We start from the raw sequence: 20,985 nt of genomic DNA on the forward strand, positions 1-20,985 counted from the left end.
AGGGGGCGGGGAGAGACAGCAAGAAGCACACAGCGGCGGAGTGTGGTCAGGGGAGCCGACAGAGCCCGTAATGGACTGCGGATATCGGGGGATATCCCGGGGTAGCGTCGGGTAGGTGAGGGGAATATAGGTGGAGAAGGGAAAAGAGGGGGGGGGGGTAGGGCGAGAAACGTGAGAGGATATTGTTCCGAGTTCTTCCCACGGGACTCACCACACATCTGCGCCATGGGACCTCACCTCCCTCCCCCTCCTTCCCCCTTCCCACCTCCTCGTCGCGGCGAAACTGCGGCGAGAAGCGTCCAACACCACCCACCTCTTTCCCCTTCATGCATTACCTCCTTTCGTCCCCTCCTTCACGAGCGAACAAACCAGCAATACTCTCGACGCCTCTTGCACTGGCCTCAGTGCGTCTGCTGAGCCGATGACTATAATGTATTCCCAACGATGTGCTTCAAGTGGTACGAAACAATTTTATTTTAAACAAAAATGTTAATTCATGCAGTAATTATCACATTTTTAACAACTAAAATTTAAAGAAAAACTAAAGTAAAGAATAGGTATGGGTGCATGGTCACCACATGAAAATATGCCAGCATAGCAAACTTTAAAAATTTGACAATTTATCATTACAAAATTTAATTTAAATTTAAATTTGAAATTTGGAAAAAATTCCCTGCAGTGGCCATCAGGCTCGTTGTTGCTCCCTTGCTGCGGAAAACTCCCGCGCTGCTCACTGGACATGCCCCTCTTTGTGGGTACGCCACTGCCGCGCCTCGAACCAAACTAAAAAAAATTGGTTGTCTGTAAAGTCGGTTTACGGACGATGGTTTAACGTGACAACGTCATAACAAAACATTGATGAAATGATTGCATATATTTATGAATAAAATTTAATCATTTGTATTTTCATAATAAAAGAATAAATACTTGAAATTATACTATTAATCAGATTTTTAAAATGCAAGAATAATTAACATTTGTTTTTCCTAAATTGTTGTTGTAATAAGCAATGAAAACCACATTAACTTTTCACTTCACTTTATAAACAGTCGAAAGGAAGAGAGATAGATGCGGCGCAAGCGTACAATGAGCGTAACGGGATACAGCGTAACGGAACAATGTGCGTAACGGGACACTTTTTCGTGCGTGCAGTCGGCGTTCATCGGTTTATTAGACGTTGTCACGTCAAAAAAAGTTAAATATATAAGCTCAACTTATGAAAAAAAACATTAAAATAATATAACTTAAATAAATACAAACAAAAGACGCCAACTGAATTTAACAATTTTTAATAACCTTCAATTTCGCAATACGATAGCTGTTGCTATGGAGATTATCGGGGGGAAAAGCAAAGATTAGGGAAATATACAAATGGAGCATAAGGTAGGATTCTGGACGAAGAGGCTGAAGCCAAAAAGGGGATGGGGTTTTCAGTTCAATATGGCGGCCGTTTGTTTACAAATGTATCAGTTGTACCTGTATTGGAGGTTAAATTGCAAAAAAATGCCAAATCATATCATTACATTTGTATTATGAAGTTCGTTTTGGACATTTATATTTAGATAAACTTATTAATCAATAATATTTTGATCTAATTTTTTTTTCGAACAGCTTAACTACAGTTGTTAATGAAAGCAGGCTAGAACAGCTGATATAAATATAAACAAACTCCACCATTTTGGTATGTGAAAATCAGAAAAAACGAGGGGGGAAAACGGCTTCACGTCTGACGACTAATGCTCCTTCTGTATCATATCCTAGTCTCTGGTAAAATGTGGTTCAAAATCGCTAAAAAAAAAATAATTAAGTTGAATTTTTAAAACATATCTTTGAGGTGCAAACTGACCCCAGAGAACCCAAGTGCCGAATTTCAATGCTAGAGGTGTCCCTCTCTTTGCTGCGTGAACTGCATCAGACAAACTCTTTCCTTTATTAAAGCTGGACTCACAACGACCCGTCTCATTCGTCCGTCGCCCGTCCGTCCGTCGATCACGTGACCTTCTGCCAATCAGATGACCTGGAAAATTACATCCGTGCGTCCGTCAAAATCTTAAGAAGCTTTAACTTCGGACGGACGGATGAAAAACCCTCAAAAAATGTTTGCAAAGTACCTGAGGCTGGCAACCTTCACTATCATAAAAGTGTTTTCTTTTAGTTTGTTTATTCATTTAGTTGCTTTCATTTAAAAAGTTTTTAACTTACATTTGAACACATTTTAAGGTTACGAACAAAAATGGGCCGAGACATGTGAGTGTAATAAATTACGTTATGGTAAAACTGAAAATAAATTTAAAAAAATATCAGAGCTAAATAAAAAAAATTATAATCATTTATAATTCAATAACCAAAATTATCTTTAACCTCCACATGTGACCTTCTTGTTAGTTGGCAGCCTTGAAATGTAAAAGTGCTTGAAGGCCGCGCGGATGATTGTGAATCGCTCGGCTTATTGGCGCATCATTGTGAGTGCAGGTTAACATCGATAATAAACATGTGTCGTTTCTCAAACGACGTTAAAAGGTCGGCCGCTCCGCGAAGCGCCTAAGTTTGGCGGGTTGCATCATCGTGTGCGGCGTGTTGCGTCTCGCAAGTCGCAGGCGAAGCGTGTGGCGAAGGCTAACTGAGCTGATCTTGGTGCCGTGCTACCCCGCATAAGTTAGTTATTGTCAGGAGATGTCCAATGATTGGCCTTGATTATTCTGCTGAGGAAACACGTTTGGTTAGTTTTAGCTTGAACTCCTTACCGACGCCGATATCTTCCGAGGCGGTCACACGGAAAGACACAAACCAAGGTTACTATGGCCGAAGTCTGCGTGTGAAGTCAGTCGAAGGAAAAATTCCTTTTTTTTTAAGTGTCCCACCATAAAATTTAAAAACTCGAAATCCCCCTCTCTAAATGGTTTAGATTTTAGCCAAAGTGACATATTAATCCTTGATGTATTTTAGTATTATATATACCAGCCACCAGTATTTCACAGATGCCTATTCGGCCGGCACATTCGATCTAAAAAAAAAATTATAAAATATAATATAATGTGTGTAAATAAGTATAAATACTAATTAATGTGCGTGCTTACATCATGGAGTTCGGAGTCATAAGTTTTAACCCGACGAGAGCAAAAGTAACTATGTAATAAACATTCAATAGCATATTTCCAAATATTTTGCAAGGATAAAAAAATCACATAGGCCCTATGCGAGTAGACTGTCTTACCACAGCACATTTTTTTTTCGTTCCGTAGGAGAGCAAATAAACCGTAATGCTTATGTGTGTGGGCTTTTTTATATATATATATATATCTTGCCCTCCACGAAACAAAGGAAGAAGGAGAAAAATAACCGTTTCTCCGATGACTTGCGGGTGAAACATGTAGTTCTGGGGGCGGCTGACCACACGTCTTATTCTCCGCTCCCTAAGGGATGCTTAAGGGCGCGCTCTCCCCCGGGGGAGGGGGGGGGGCAGAATCCGTTGATCGATTGGTTTTTTGTCCGCCCCCCTTCCCCCACCCCCCAAACACGTCGGCGACTCCTGCCCATGCCAGCGATATTAATACTTCCTCGTAATTCATCACGTCACATTATCGAAAAAGAGGGGGGGGGGAGGATTTTTTTTTTTACTACGGCAGTTGGAAGGAAACGATCTCGTCCCAGTGGTATGGAAAATTTCCACTTTTTTTTTCTCTCTCTCTCTCTCTCTCTCTCTCTCGCTCTCGCTCTCTCCCCTTGCGCCCGCGTGGGTTGGAAGAGATGATGCCTTCGGGGCAGAGTCCGTTACATTTGCGAGGATATATGTTCGTGTCGTCGTCCCCCCCCCCCCCCCAGTTCCATCCCCATCTGGCGGAGATCGATATAAACTCCGGGAAGCTGGTCATCCAGTTTACTTCGACACGGCCTAGCGCGTACCTCACCTCCGCGTTGTTTCAGTTGCGTTTCGGAAACCGTTACGCTACCTTGCTGAAACATCGCTATGTTTGCTGCAACGTTACAGAAACGTGTATGTGATTTTTTTTTTTTTTTACTCTCTCTGCTGTTTCGGACGAGAAAACACCAAAATGCCAACTTGGCTTGGCTTCCAAATGCATTATAATTGACATTCACAGATAACGGTATGAGAATGTTTAAAAAAAAAGCGTGTAACAGTATGTGAGTAGAGAAATTACGCAAAAAAAATGAAATATTTTTAAAGTGTGACGTAATACAAACGTTCCATCGAGACCTCCACTCCTGAGTCCCCCTTCCGCTCTGCAGCATCGATCGCCCCACTCCTGGTTTTTACACTTCTCGTTTCCCTCTGCGCATAACTCTTTGGTGACACGGTGATGACGTCATCGTCTCGACTTACCTTATCGGCTGTGAAGAAGTTTCACTTCAATAAAATTGCGCAACGTCCCAGTATAAGCCGAGCATTTGGGCTTGTGAGTACAAACGATATACGGAACTGAACGAAATCTCTCGAAAATTGTATATACAGTAAGCCCTACGAAGGCAACCGAGACCCTTACATTATAATAAGTCAAATTATAACAATTTTATGCGTCAGATATTTTCTAATGGATAATATTATCAAAATATAATGAGATAAAATACTAAACTAACTAATAAGTTTCTAGAAACATATTTTGAAAACATAAAAAGTAAGTTAAAACTTTGTTAGTTTACACTAAAATTAGTTCAATATAATCAAAAATATTCAAGATAATATATTAATATTTCTTTTTATTCCTATTGGATTATTTTATCCTGTTTGATGTAAAAATAATAATTTAATTGCAACTATTGCTAATATTACGAGTGGCATTAGAAAATGTAAAGTGAAAATCTGTTTAACGTTGCATTATCTACTACAATATTCTCTTCATACTCATTGTACTAAATCTTTTCCTAAGTATGGTATTGCTGATAATAAGTTTGTAATAACTGTAGCACCTCAAAATTATGTTTGACCTCATGGTAGAATATATAACTTAAATTGTATGCAAAACACATAATAACACTCAAGCAGGTTGAAATGAAAGGTAACAACCCTGTCCTTATAGCCATATTGACTTAAGTGTTCGAACTTAAATATTCCCACGCAGAGTTCGCAGGAAGTCGGTTTGAACGCAGACAGCTGGTGTTGGTGCAGGAGAACGAATTTCTGATCTAGTTCTACTTCAGCTCACTAACAGCGCTGCTGCCATTTGGTACACTCTGGTGACGTCATCGCTCAAAACCTACCCTGTCAGCTGTAAATAAGTGTATTTTCAAAAACTTTTACATGTATTAAATATTATAAATTTAAATAAAATTACTGCACCAATGTTCATTTGATATCAAATAAAGGATAATTGTCCATGCAACTGAAATTCGTTTTCGTTTATTTCAACTTTTGCTGTCCTTGATTAAAACCTACTTTAAATATTAGTTCGCTCTATAAAATATTAACCAAGCTGAGATTTTATCTTACTCGTATTGGCTCTATTTGTGAACCTTAATCCTTGTGAGACTAATGAGGCGAACAAAACAGTTTCCAGGAATATTAAGGCCGGTATTCCAAGACGCATAAATAAGGGTTTAGGTGTATCCTAACCGTATTCCTAGTGCACGATAGGACACGGCCAGTCCATTATTTTTAAGTAACGGATTTCGGTGGCCTATCCGTTGTATAGCTATTGCCCGAATTCTGCGCATGCGCAGAGCTAACTTTTGCGTTTATTTCTTCCAGATGGCTGAACCGTATCTGCTGCCATTAACTCGTATATATTCAACTTTGTGAAAACGAGGAACGTACCAAAATACTTACGGAAGCGAAACTATATTGAAATACTTTAACGGTCGTAACAAGAAATAACTGCAAATTAAAATTAACTTGAGAAAATTATGATGACATCATTTAATCCGTGTAACGGTGCTGCTGTCTACAGTATTTTTGCCGTAACAATATTATCGATGGTTGCGAAACGTCCTCTAGAATGCGTTGGAACCAAAGTCTAGCCTCGCACAAGACACGGTTTATTAAAACAGTTGCCTTTCTGTTCCCTCACTGGGATTCGGTTTGGACACGTTCTGGAATACGGCCCACTAATCAGGTTATGGTTGTTTCCCAGAATGCCGGTGCTTTTTCGCTACGTCAACCGAAAATTTTGGAATACCACCCTTGAGAGTTTCTTTTTCATGACTAACCCGTACGCCTGAGGAGAAAAATGCGCTTATTCACAATCAACTGGATAAACTACTTCGGCTTCTGTACTGATCCACGCCTGTATAAGTTATGGTATGCTCTAAGTTTCTGCATGCCTTATTGCAGCCGTCTTCAGAGGTTACTGAAGATGGCTACAACAAATCACGCCGAAACGTCGGGAAAAAAACATTAATTACACAGGCGTGGCCTTAATAAGAAGCCCAGAAGTACTTGGTAACTCTGTACAAGAAAGCCTACGATCTAAATCAGCAGTTTTTGACATTTTATAGAGGTTGTTAGTTCGCAGTTAGCTAAACTGAAGCTGTTCTCTATTCCCTGATTGCAGTCATGAGGCCATTTATAAACATAAGGTCAAATAATGTTTATACTGTAAAAATGAAGAACACATATGATTCAAGTAGCTCGAGGTTTAAATTATCGGAAATTATACGTGCAGGGAGTAAAATCATACTACATATTGCAGTTTTTTGGCGTCAATTATGGCATTCCAGATAGAGTTCTGTCCTTCAAATCTAATCTCTATAAGTGAGTCACTTCTCCATAAGCCAGGACACACCAGAAAATTTTGACATGTCTGTACTACGTAAAAATTATTAGAATGCCTAAATGAAAGAATGTGGTGAAAGAGGCGATTGTTTCAGCTTAAAACTAGTCATGGATCAAAATCCCAAATTTCTCTAATCTGAAAATCGAATCCCAGAGAGTAGTAGTCTACCTCGAATATACCACTCAAATCCAAATCTAGGTGTCAAGGATCAAAAATAAAATAATGTACAGTAAATGAAAAATATTAACTATGGTGTTGAAATGTTCTATTCTTTGATAATGCTTTCACAGACTAAATTTTTAGAAACAATAGGTACTGTAATTTTATTTATATCATTACGTGTTAAAAGTACAGTATTTTGGGGGATGGTAACAGTATGTGTATGAAGGAATAAATTTACCTCAGAGTTTATCATTGTTGAATTTTTTTATTTACTTAATTTTCTCTAATATTTTACTCCAAATCTTTTCCCTCGAATATTGAATCCAATGAATTCATGGAATGCATTGAATATTAAGTATTTTATGGTAAGAGAAGTTTATAGGATTTAATTGGCTCATCCCTGTTAAAGACCTCTTAAATAAGTAATTACAACTAGCACCTTAACTTGGTCATTTCGTCATGCACAAAAATAATTTAAGACTTCCTGCTCATAAAAGTGCAGTATACAAAAATATTATTTACTTACTCAACCAGCAAGCTGCGGAATGACATCAAATAACTTAATTGGGTAAATAAAAATTTATCTGCGAGTTTTACTTCAGCATTCCAATTTTAAATCTAGGTTAACTATTGGTATGCAACTATGCATAGTTAGTGTAACCATTTTTTTTTTCTTTTTAAATGTTTATACATAAGATTTCATCATGCTATTGATATTAAAACTTTTGAAGAAAACTGGCCTTTGGTCGAACTGTACTTGTATAAATAAAAAAATATATATTTTAACTAAATAAAATTAACGCATGTATTATCATTGTATTTTATTTTCTGTTATACATTGATGACCTTATATTTTCTTCAGAAATGTCAGTATTAGAAACTATTTCAGCTACTTGGTGAAATATTTGCTCCGAGTAACTTATCCCGCAATGACTAAGAGAATTGCGCCTGTGATTGGAACGTGATCACGAATCAAAACGATCTCGTTTTAGCTTCTCTAGTTGGTGCGGAACCTGAGAGAGGGGGCGAACGATTCGGGATCTTTGGCGAAGGAGTTATAGAAAGTCTTAAATTTAATTACATGGCGTGTCGAACAAGAAGCTACGTTCTACTTTTACAAGGTTAATTGAATACGTTTTGTGGGGAAGGGGGGGGGGGGGAATTGGGGTGGTTCCGAATCGATATAGGGAGCAGAAAGTTGGTTACCACGGAAGTGCTTGGAAGAGATTGGATTTTGAAGGGTCTCCTCGCGTTATTCATTCCCACAGGAAGCAGCGAAATGTATCGTCGGCAGGAGATTGAACAAGATAGTGTTTGCGCCGTGGAGGTACATATTATTCCATGGAATGGGTGTCTGTTCCGAAGTTGAAGTCAGTCTGGCTACCATATCACACAGTAAGGGTTTTTGTTTTGTAAATAAATTTTAAATAAATTAAAATTACAGATATTTCAATATTTGTAAATTTACATGAAAGCATCCTGTATTTCTACAAAAAAATTGTTCATAGTAATACTGGGTTTGAATTCTTGTCCGGGAATTTATGTTTTGTGTTGTACCAGTTCTCTGAATAGCTTTCCAGTATTAACGGCGCAAATTAAAAAAAAATTAAAGTACACTAGTTGAAAACTCGATTTTCATTTCCGTGGTTTCAAAAATTCTGGTTTGTTAAAAACCTCAAATAAAATTTTTAATTATGCGTTAATTTTCGTAAGCGCGTCAATAATTTTTCAGTATTGCATCCAAAATCGTATTGTTTACGTGCAAAAATAGTCATAGCGACGTGTTGTACAGATATACGTTATTTTCTTGTAATATTACAAACTATTTCTCGGCTACAGTTTTCCAAAAGAATATTTTGTAGAAGTACAAAAAAAATTGTTATCTAGGAAAACCCACCGCAGCTACATCTAAGCTTCATTTCTAGTAGGTGGTTTGAGAGCTGTAAAGGAACTCTCTAGCAAATATCACTAAAATGCTGGGTTCCACTGTTCGTCGTTTGATGTCCAAGGTCGTTTGTTTGTTGTTTTTTTTCTGTTCTTTTTTGTCACTGGTTCGTCGTCATCAGCCCAATGTGTTTGTATGTGCTGTAATTTTTTTTTATATATAAATTCTTTTCCACATAATCTTGTGTGTTGACCAAGCATGAAACATCTGGCATCAGCTAATACTGACTCGTCCTCCGCGTTATTTTTTTAACGTACTCGTCTTGGTGTCACATTCACGTTAGGTTTTCCACGTCGATCAGTGTAAACCTGTGTTTGGGTTCTCGCTCCGTTGCATTTTGGACGCCCCTGTGCGACGCCAACGCGTGCAGAAGCTGCCAAAGCGTCAGGGGAGAGTTTTTTTTCTCCCCCTTCCTTCTACTAGAAGATAGGGTTGTTAGGGGAAAGGAGGGGGGAAAGTGGTGAAGGGGCGGGAGTGAGAAATCGAGAAGTTTGCTCTGAGGAATATAGACTGTCACGCAGTCTCCCCCTAGCGCTAGACGGCGGAGACCCTTAGATCCCAATACACCCGTGCACACTGGCTTCATGAATGTACAGTCAGAGTCTTACAAAGGATGCGACAAGTGGAGTTATACACCAAGGAAAACTGTTAAATTTTCGAAAAATTTTCTAATGCTTGCGTTTACCCTGGTTTAATCAAAATGATGAAGAATTCTGTTAAAACATTTCATAGGGAAACCTTACAAGTATTGCTATACGCACAGATCACGTTTATAGTTTATTGCCGTTGTAAAGTTTAAAGTATTAATAATTTGTTAGAAGTAAAACTTATTTTGGCGTGATGGGAGTAAAATTTGAAGGCCAAGTGTTAATTACAACCGTTTATTATAAATTTCAGGTGTGCCGGAAATTAGGTATTTCAGTACTTTTTTATTTTTATTATAATTTTAAATTATATTTGCAAATTTTATTTTACACGTAAATTGGTTACAAAAGGGTGATTTACACTTTGTTAGGCTGGTGTACTCTACTTAGTTAAACTTTGCTGCAGGGGCCCGAGGCACCTTTTCTCAGGGGCCAATCTGATCTTTTACAAGTCCAAAGACGTCGTTAGCAGCCCGGATGACATTTCTCCCGCTTGCAATCACGCCCGGGGCGTGTAATATTATTTCCCTACATGACTAAACGTGCATAGAGCAGCTTCTGGTTTGCAAGCTCTATTTCTTAGAGGCCTCGCTGAGCCCAGTGAGTCTCGGCACGAACGAGTATCTAGTGGACCCTCTTTCCCAGCCTCATTGCGTTTTTTGTCCACCCTCCCCCCCCCCCCAGCCCCCCCCCCTTTTGGTTCTCAGAATTCAGAGGATCATTGCCCTGGCGTGAACTCGCCAGGCAGTGGCCTACTTCAAGGACGATTTGCCACAGAAAAAATATGTGCAAATATGGACCACACATGACATCTAGTGACAGAAATAGTAACTTCTTCACTTGTCGCCAGCGAGGGGAGCTAACGCCCGCGACACCTGTTGACGACCTTGCTAACCTCCCCTTTCTTTCCCCTTTAGGCCGCCAGAGAGCAGCACCGGCTGTGCCATAAGGCCCTATGCTTTCAACTCGCATCCAGTAAAAGTCCATCCTATGTAGCTTTCTGTGCCCACCGGTAGAAAGCGCAGTGGTCGTTCTTCGGCGCAACAACTGAAGTTGTGGTTACGCCCACATCGGTCACCTCCGGAAGTTTTCGGCCCAGAGCCGAACCTTCCCCCTCTTTTCCCTAGGGCCGAGCGTCCGTTTTAATAAGGAGCTTTGCCCGTCATTGCGACACTTAGACTTCGGCTACTTACCGCGGAGCAGGACGGCCTGTATCATCTCGGCGTCTCCTCAGTTAAGAGGCTTTTTCGCGGCAACGACGCACTATTCATTCGAATAAGAAATGTAGTCATCGGTGATAAGGGATGTGATTGCAGTTTCAAAATTTAGTAGTAGTCAGTCAGTCGTTGTAATTAGGCAACAAATAATGTTTTAGTTTAAATTTTATTAATTTTTTTATCTTCCTAAATTATGGTTTCTTCCGCGACATCCACGCTATTCTCGGTCCGCGCCTTTTGGATTTCTGCGCGAGACTATTCCTGAGTCCAGGAGCTACACCCTGTTTGGTGAGTACTTTGGTCTATTTTCCTCCCCGAATTCCCGTTTGTTGGCCTTTTCGTGCCGACTGTGTTTGAATGTCTGGAAGCAGGTCTAATTCGTCTGAATTTGTTTTGTGTTTCAGACAGGGTCCAACATTTTGGCGCCGAAATTGCACCCAACATGTTTTCCAGGACCTCGAACTTCGAGTCTCTTTAAGAAGAGCTTTATCCCGTTCAGACGACCAACTTTGAAGCCCCGGGTGATATTTAAAAATATAACTTCTCCCTACAACCAACGAAAGAAATTATTTAAATGAATACCAGCGAGCAGTGCCATAGGGAACTTAACAAATAAGAGTATGTGAAATTGTTTAAATGAAACGAGAATTACAGTAATTAGTGGACGAATCTAACATGCTATAACATGTCAGGGACATTTTTAAATGGTTTTTCTGTGCTTGATTTGTTGTTAAAAGTATAGTATAACGTGTGTTAATCATATCGGGCCGGCCCCTCATTTTAGTAACTTGTTAATACATTTTATTGTGAAACCAAAACAAAGGGAAAACAGATTTAATTTAATTTTTTTAAAAATAAACCAGGAAACCTATAAACCAATATACTTATGTAGTGATTTATTTATTTCTTATTTACCTATGTATATTTAAACGATCCACTAGCTCCCAAGTTGTTTGTGTTCAGGGAGTATCAAATTGTCTTGTTCACCACCTCGTGCCACCTCTGGTAATACTTGTATTTTTCTTTATAATTTTGCTCAGCTGTTTCCTATGATTTTTTTATACATTTCAAATAATCTAATTTTAGGGCACGAGGGGCGTTACACAGGTTAAAAAAATATTTTTATATATAAAAATAAAATAAATATAAACAGACAGTAAAATTTCTTCCGGGTTCTGCTAGTATGCTATAAATTTGTTAATAATGAAAGGAACTAGCTAGGAATGTTCGTAAAAAACAGCCTTAAATAGTGAGTATTGCTGAACAAACATAAAAACAACACATCTGCAAGGAATTAACTATAAACTTAGTTTTACCTAAAAATCGTTCGTTCTCAATTTTACTTCAATTATTAACATTGCAATGATTGCACAAGGGCGCGCGCGCACACACACCCACACCCACACACACACACACACACACACACACACACACACACACAAACGTCTTACCTCCATGATGCGGTTAGATTTAAGAATTTTTTTTCCGGCTGCATCTTGAATGTCCACGTGTGTTGTTGTTGATTACAACGAACTCCATATCAAACCTTTATGGGCGCAGTGTGCTGTCATCCAACACGGCTGGCGGCGCAGAACGAGAAGTCACGCGAAACATCAGTCAATCTCAATTTACTTCTTTCCCGGCAGGTCGCGAGTCTAATGGCGAGCTAAACGCAAGGAAAAAAAAAAAGAAAAAAATGTTAAGTAACGACCTCTCGTCGGGTGAGAGAAACCGAGGCGAATTGTTCGCGCTCATTCGTAAGATTAACCATTTCAATCTTCACAAAGTGCAGACAGAAACAATTTTCCCTCCCGAGTTGTTTATAAACCCGTCACGCCATATTTTTGATGTGTAAAAATCTTAGCTCTTTGTGTACGACGGACGCTTGGAAGGGGTAATTTCGTGAATGGAACGGAAATGTGTAACCACGGTGTTGTCATCTATGGCGGATGACCTGAACCAAATTCACAAATAATAATTGGATTTTTATAGTATTAACTGGATAAGGGACCGTTATTGGTCCAAAAGGTTTTTTCGCTTTTATCGGAGGAGTTTCATTATATAGTTTAACGTTTCGGTCTGCAAATCAAATGATTCGATTGTCAACGTAGCTGCTCCGGCAGCGAATTCTAGCGGCGGGCGTGTAATCTGCGTGTGAATCGTGTCCAGAAATGACGTTGAAAACGCATTTTTGCGTATAGGTATATTTACCTCACTCGGAATTCTACGTTAATTTTCGTGTCAGAGTTTTGTATTATAAGTGTATTTGTAACATTGCAACACATGAATTTGCTCGTTACAGGGGTTAGGTGTTACACAACTCTGGCGAGTACTGAAGGACTCAATCACGTGTGTTTTAATTCTTTTTACGTGACAACGTCTAATAAATCGATGAACGCCGGCTGCACGCACGAAAAAGTCTCCCGTTACGCAAATTGTTCCGTTATGCTGTGTCCCGTTACGCTCATTGTACGCTTGCGCCGCATCTATCTCTCTTCCACTCGACTGTTTATAAAGTGAAGAGAAAAATTAATGTGGTTTTCATTGCTTATTACAACAACAATTTCGGCAATAAAGGATAATTATCCTTGCATTTTAAAAATCTGATTACTAGTATAATTTCAAGTATTTATTCTTTTATTATTAAAATAAAAATTATTCAATTTTATTTATAAAGTATGAAATCATTTCATCAATGTTTTGTTATGACGTTGTCACGTTAAACTATCGTCCGTAAACCGACTTTACAGACAACCAATTTTTTTTTTTTTTTTTTTTTTTTTTTTTTTTTTTTTTTTTAGATAAAATGTTTGTCTAACTGGTAATTTTCATCGTCAACTAGCCAACCATTCCCTTTTTATTTGCCTTTTTTTATCGACATTAGTTTCTTTAGAATGACATTTTCATTTATTTTGTAAAACATTTTTGGCGGATTCGGACGACAAGAATTTATTGTACTCTCTTATTGACTCGAACTCGAGAAACTTCTCGCCGAATGCTTAAGTTCATTCTGCTGCACCGTGGAGACTGGCAGTCAGACTGCTGACTTCTCTCGCGGCACTCGAAATTGTGTTCCTTAGTGTTCCTCCACCCCCCCCCCCCCCCCCCCCCCACCACCACCATCAAACCCATAATACCAGGTAAGGTTCATCGATTGTTCCATATGTGTGAAATCAACTTTTTAAGTTTGTTCTCTGTGGATTTGTTTTTTTTTTTTTTATTCTTGAAAATGTTTCCCATGTAAAACAGTGCAAAACTGAAATGGTGTATTTCCAGAAAATTTGCATTAGTTTAAAATTTCCCATTGCATGAATAGTTTAAAGAACGTGCCAAACAAATGCCTTACTACGTAACTGTGCCTTCGCATTCAGGACACTCGGTGATCCTTAGCGGCGGGGTTTTCAGCCGGGGGCCGTGACCGAAGGCGTCAGCTATGAGGCGTGGGTTCGGCGCGCCAGCCCGCCTCCTCCGAGAGCTACTTTAGCGACAAAAGCAATCGCCCCGAACACGTACACAGGCAGTTCTCTGTGGATGAGGGAGCTGCCGGGGGAAGGGAGATTCTGTGTTGGGAGGGGAGAGGTCGAAAGGCCCTTCAACTACACTTGAACTTTTCTTTTGTGCGCGCACTTGCCTCGCACGCGCCGGGACTGAACGAACAGCCTGTCTCAGATTCTTTCTCTCTCGATCTTCCTGTTCTGCCTTAAACCCTTATCCTCCTCTGCCCCCCTCCTTCCCTCCCGCCCCTTTTACAATCCCACCTCGAAATCATCACACTTTTTATCATTTCTCCCCTGCTTCAGATGTCTCTTTAAAGGAGTTAAGACTGGTGCTTTAGCTAAATTCACAACTGGAAGTACAACTCAGTTGTTCAGTCAACAGATTAATTAAATTAAATGGTAAACTATAAAATCAAGGCAAACAAAGAAACACAGATACGCGAAGACTAAGACCAACAGACTTTTAATGTAAACATTTAATCAACACCGGTAAAACCCAAACTAATTTAATTTCAGGTACATCGTGAATACGTAATGACTTGATCATGTGTTGGTAAACAAAGCCCAAAATTGTTTCTTGCAACAAATATTAAATAGTTTAATGTAATTTATAACTACAATGTCAATATTAATTAAAACACGTTAAAACGTGCAAAACATTAAAATATTGATAAGCCCTTAAAGTAGTGAATTACTTATGTAAAATAATACAAAAACGCCAAATAAATATTTAAACAGATATCACTCATATAGATAGGTGGTTATGCTAACCTAAACAAATTATGATGAAGAGCAAAATAGTTGGTAGTAAAAATACTATTAATTTAAAAATCCCTTATTCAAAATTAACGCTTAAGTCAAATAAATATTAAAATATTCATACATACTCCAAAATCCCTACTATATATTAATGCCTTCCTTTGTAATAAAAATTGTTTGTAACTAAATATTATATATAATCCTGCAAAAATATTTAGTTATAAGGTTTTCAAAAAAATTGTCACAGCCACAAATAAAACTTATTTTAAAATGGTTAGAAAAAACCTTGGTACCTCTTTGAGAACTGTCAAATTGAGTTATATACCTCAGACTATATCAAACCACACTAGCATGTGTATTAGGTTCGCTATTAAGAGGAAATATATTGAAAATAAAATACGTATCATTTATTCAACAATCTTAAGGTGACAACAAATATTGCATCTTTTTTTGTAGAAAATTTGAGATCGTTTAAGTAAAGCTCATAAAATGTATTTGATACTTGAAGTTGATAGTGTTTTGTATCAAAATTTTCTTTTAATATTAGTAGGGTATTTAATTGAAAAAATTTTTTAAACTGTTAGGCTGTAGTATCTTCAATATTTTCTGTCTCAGAAAATATTTTATGTGCTCTATATGCTTTAACGAAAACAAACTTTTAGAAATAAATTTTAAAGCAAAAATTTATTTTCAAAATCACTGAATCATAGGTTGATAATTTATGTTTCGATTTTACCTTTTTAAATAAGCATTTCTTAGGATCTGCTTTTATCTCAATATATAATTCTTTCACAGCTCATAATAATTAACATCGATAGGAGCTTGAGAATTGTATTCATGCGTTGGTTACGAGGGGGAATTGTTATAATAATATTTATATGTTATAATCATATATATGTTTTAATCATATATATGCTATAATCATATATATGTTATGGTTGCAGCCATTATTAAATGGTATGTAACGAAAACATGGTGGATTTCAGTTTATTCCACTGACTTAATATTTTTATGTTTTTATTTTTATATGGTATTACATCTCTTAGCTTGCTGTGAAATTAACTAGGTACAGACTAGGTTATGCCTACGAAATTTTATTATGGTTGGTAACGCCCAATTAATTTTTTCAAAAGCTTGTGACAATAATTTGTTTGAGTTAGCGCAAAACCACTGTATTCTAGTTTAATATTTCTGAGAAGAACTAATTATCAACGCAATTTATTAATTTTTCATACTGCTTTTTTGGATTGTAGATTCGCACCAGGTTGTGGGTCCAGATGGATCGTTGCATTTTTACGAGCACTCAAAGGAACAAAGGATGTCATGTGACATTCCACCTCTCTCTCTCTCTCTCTCTCTCTCTCTCTCTCTCTCTGTCGGAGTGGGGTGAGTGAATCCTCTTTTGGTAGGGATTTTCCGGCGAGCTCAAAGCCTCTTTTGCGTTTCAAATATGACCGTGGTTTAATGCATCCCATGTCATTAATTGGAATCGGGTTTCGCAAAACAAGGGTGTTTGAACTTTGAATATCGATGCTGAATATTTTAATACTACCCAACCCTGGTTTTTTTTTTTTTTTATCAGTCGTGACACCTGACCAGCGAGTATGAAGTATGGGGTTCAGCTCTTGGCTGCAAGTTTTTTTAATGTATAACATCTTAGCCCTCAGTATACGGCATTTAGTTGGAGTAATTCGTGAATGGAACGTAAGACACATGTAGCGGATATGTGTAACCATTATACGGAACCTGTGTGGGATTCACGACTAAAACATTTAGTTGAAAACACAATTTGAGTGTATTATGCTCGGCATTATTTTCGTGTCCGAATTTAGAATTATAAGTGTATTTTCAAAATGATAATACATAAATTTGCTTGTTACCTAGGTTAGATGTTACACATCACTTGCGAGTACTGAAATACTCGATCCAATTTTTTATTTTTTCCACGTGAGGAATATTACCTCCCCGAATATAGGACTGGTGTTGGTCGAGAAAGGTAATGATGAGTCAACACAGAAACATTCTGTTTAGTTTGTATTTGTCACTAAACGTAAAATCTTAGTGGTTGTGTCTGTACAGCATACTAATCAATAATTCATTATTAATTAGATTAATAATTATTTATTAGTGATTTTGAGCCCTTACCACTGTTTACTTCAAAAAATATTTATATGTTACGGTCTGGAACACTTGAAAAAAGAAATGCTGAGTTATGAAAGGATAACGAAAAAAAAATGGCATCTTTCGTTTGTTATCACACCCTCTAATTAACGACTTTTTCGGTAAATATGTAGTGTACGGATTATCGTCAAAAAAAATTTAAAATCTCAAATAACTTCCATTATATGCTCTTTTACGTCCTCTTTTCATTACAGCCTGCGGAGATAAGAAATTCCAAATACTTTAGGAGATATCGAATTTTTTAATTTTCATATTTGGGCGATATTTGTTAAAAAAAAATTAAAATTCCGAAAATACTTTTATTCTGTGCTCTTTAACTTCCTCTTTTCATTAAAACCTGCGGAGATAAGAAATTCTAAATACTTTAGGAGATATCGAATTTTTTAATTTTCAACCTGTGCACTCATGCGGCATGAACCATTGTTGCTTGTTTACGTTTATGATTTTTTTTCGCGACGTAGGTGAACGACTACATCATTTTCTACTAATGGCAAAGGAATTGTACCCGCCTCTAACTTAGGTGAGTTTTTAACGTTTCAAATTTTAATGTTTTATTTGTTGCGCAAGTAATAAGTAAAAAGAAAATTACGTGAGTTCCTACTGTTCATACTTTGTCCCGGTTTGTTTGGTCAGGTCAGCTACATTATAAATACTAAGAACTAAACAACCATTAAAATTAATTTTATTATTTTTAATGTCCGTTCAGTTTCAAAGTATTTATAAGGTATCTGACCTGACCTAATCTACCTTTGTCCCGTTTTGTTAGGTCAGGTCAGTTACATTATATATACTTAAAACTATACAAGTAAAATTAATTAATATTATTTTTAATTTCCGTTTATTTTGAAGTATTTATAATGTAACTAACCTTACCTAATGGAAAATTTCTGTTATTTAGGCATTCACGCACACACGGCAAAATATAAAATTGTGACTGTCGAATGATTACATAGGTCTTGTATTGCAAAATAAGAACGGCGATATCTCCAAAAGTAATTGGAATTTCTTATCTCCGCAGGCTGTAATGAAAAGAGGACGTAAAAGAGCATATAATGAAAGTTATTTCAGATTTTTAAAAAAAAAATTGACGATAATCCGTACACTACATGTTTACCACTTTTTCCAGTAACCCCACGAATTATGGTCAATACAGATCACATAGGAAAACTGGGTAAATATTTACAATCGCAGTAGATGCCAAAGAAAATGCTAAAAATCTGAAAATACTTTTATTCTGTGCCCTTTCACTTCCTCTTTTCAAAACAACCGGCGGAGGTAAGAAATTCCAAATACTTTAGGAGATATAGAATTTTTTAATTTCATCATATGTAGAATCGCAGTAGATGCAAAAAAATGCTAAAAATCTGAAAATACTTTTATTCTGTGCTCTTTCACTTCCTCTTTTCAAATCAACCGGCGGAGGTAAGAAATTCCAAATACTTTAGGAGATATCGAATTTTTAAATTTTCATCACAATACCTGTGAATTCAGGCGGCCACCATTGTTTCTTGTTTACGAGACGAGTACAATTTTTTTTTCCGCGACGTAGGTGAACGACTACATTGTTGCTTGTTTAGGAGTATCTATTAAAATCTGAAAATACTTTTATTATAGTTATGTTAGGTTAGCTACATTAAAACACGTTAAAACACTATGGACGGTTAGTTAGGTTAGTATAGCTACATTAAAATAAACAGAGAAATATAAATATTAATAAATAAAACCGAGGTTGGCCGAAGGTAAATGGTTCGGGTGTAATCGGGAATGGCAGAACTTTATGTGCGTCTTGATTTACCGTTCCCGTGAATGCCTAATTAATTAAAATGGTCGATTAGGTCAGGTCAGTTACATTATTAATACTCTCAAACTAAGCAGACATTAAAAATAATATAAATTAATTTTAATGGTTGTTTAGTTTTAAAGTATTTATAATGTAGCTGACCTGACAAACCGGGACAAAGGATGAACGGTAGGAACTCACGTAATTTTTTTACTTATTACTTGCGCAACAAATAAAACATTAAAATTTGAAACGTTAAAAACTCAGATACGTTAGAGGCGGGTACATTCCTTTGCCATTAGTAGAAAATGATGTCGTTCTACCTACGTCGCGAAAATAAAAAATCATAAACGTAAACAAGCAACAATGGTCGGTTCACCTACGCGGAAAAAAATCATACTCGTCTCGTAAACAAGAAACAATGGTGGCCGCCTGAATTCACAGGTATTGTGATGAAAATCTAAAAATTCGATATCTCCTAAAGTATTTGGAATTTCTTATCTCCGCCGGTTTTAATGTAAAGAGGAAGTGAAAGAGCATATAATAAAAGTAATTTCAGATTTTTAGAATTATTTTTCGCAAATACCGCTACTCTACATGTTCAAAATTTAAAAATTCCATATCTCCTAAAGTATTTGGAATTTCTTATCTCCGCCGGTTGATTTGAAAAGAGGAAGTGAAAGAGCATAGAATAACAGTATTTTCGGATTTTTAGCATTTTTTTTGGCATCTACCGCGATTGTAAATATTTACCGAAAACTGGTGTTTAACTTTTACGTAAGTGGTTGTTCGCCGCAAAGGCACAAGACCTTTCGAACTTGACTACATGCAGATCGTACTATCGGTAGGTCAGGATGGCCGAGCGGTCTAAGGCGCTGCGTTCAGGTCGCAGTCCACTTCTGTGGGCGTGGGTTCGAATCCCACTTCTGACACACATTTTGTTATTGTCTAAATTAACTGATCACCTTGGTAAATAAGATAAGTATAAAAATTGGTTGTCTGAAAAGTCGGTTTACCGACGATAGTTTAACGTGACAACGTCATAACAAAACGTTGATGAAGTGATTGCATACTTTTATGAATAAAATTGAATCATTTTTATTGAATTATCACTATTTTGTATGGATACAAAGAATGAGTGAAATGAAATCTACAATTTAATTGATAAATTTACTTTTATTTGCACTCATTATTTCAAATATGTTTATTACTTTAACGAAGAGATTATTTTAACTATCACTTTTATACATGTTTGCTATTTAACTTCTTACAATCTGTGTTATTCTGTTAAGGATAGGAAGATTATAGGAAAAGTATGAAACAAATGGGAGTGTTTCAAGTTTAATGTGCCTCGAAAAAGTCAAATCGATGGTTGTTCCAATCGAGTGGAAGAGAGATAGATGCGGCGCAAGCGTACAATGAGCGTAACGGGAAACAGCGTAACGGGACACAGCGTAATGGGACAATGTGCGTAACGGGACACTTTTTCGTGCGTGCAGCCGGCGTTGATCGATTTATTAGACGTTATCACGTCAAAAAATTTTTGATATGTCTTGAGATGCGGAGGATGAATTGGATCAACTGTTATCCGAGCCTGCCAACGTGATGGTCCAACAAATATGACCGTCTACGTCATATCGCCACCCTCGGAAGGCAGCGTGCGTAAAGCGAATCACAGGGCAGCTTTGACGTTGCATTTTCCTGTTCCGCCCGTCTGAACTTTCCTCGTCTTCGTCACGTTGTCTCTTTGCGCGCGTCTTCGCGACGCCTGCAACCGCCGCAACCCGCAATTCGCGGCAGACAGCCTGGTTGCGTGCCACACCCATCACACGGCTCTCTAGAAGCTGAGCGGTTTTATCAGCGAATCAATACGCCACTCGGATACAGATCAAACTAGGCCCATGCGTAGCTTCGAACAAGCGAATCAATCGAAACTCTTTTAAATATTCGATTTTTCTTCGAAATTTCCTGTTCGCTTTGTATGTGAAACTTATGTTCTGACGCAAATCTTCGCATCTGTTGTGAAACTTCGCGTTTGTTGAAAGATTTGAAATATGTAAAGCCTACGATGA

The 20,985-nt window shown here is 37.5% G+C and overlaps 1 non-coding gene across 1 annotated transcript; it reads left to right on the forward strand.

Moving 5' to 3' along the window:
- The first annotated feature begins 19,761 nt into the window (after positions 1 to 19,761).
- Positions 19,762 to 19,845, forward strand: Trnal-cag (transfer RNA leucine (anticodon CAG)). Its single transcript has one exon. It is a non-coding gene; the product is annotated as a tRNA-Leu (tRNA).
- The last annotated feature ends 1,140 nt before the right edge of the window (positions 19,846 to 20,985 follow it).

This window comes from Bacillus rossius, chromosome 11 (assembly GCF_032445375.1).
Source record: "Bacillus rossius redtenbacheri isolate Brsri chromosome 11, Brsri_v3, whole genome shotgun sequence".
NCBI lineage: Eukaryota > Metazoa > Arthropoda > Insecta > Phasmatodea > Bacillidae > Bacillus > Bacillus rossius.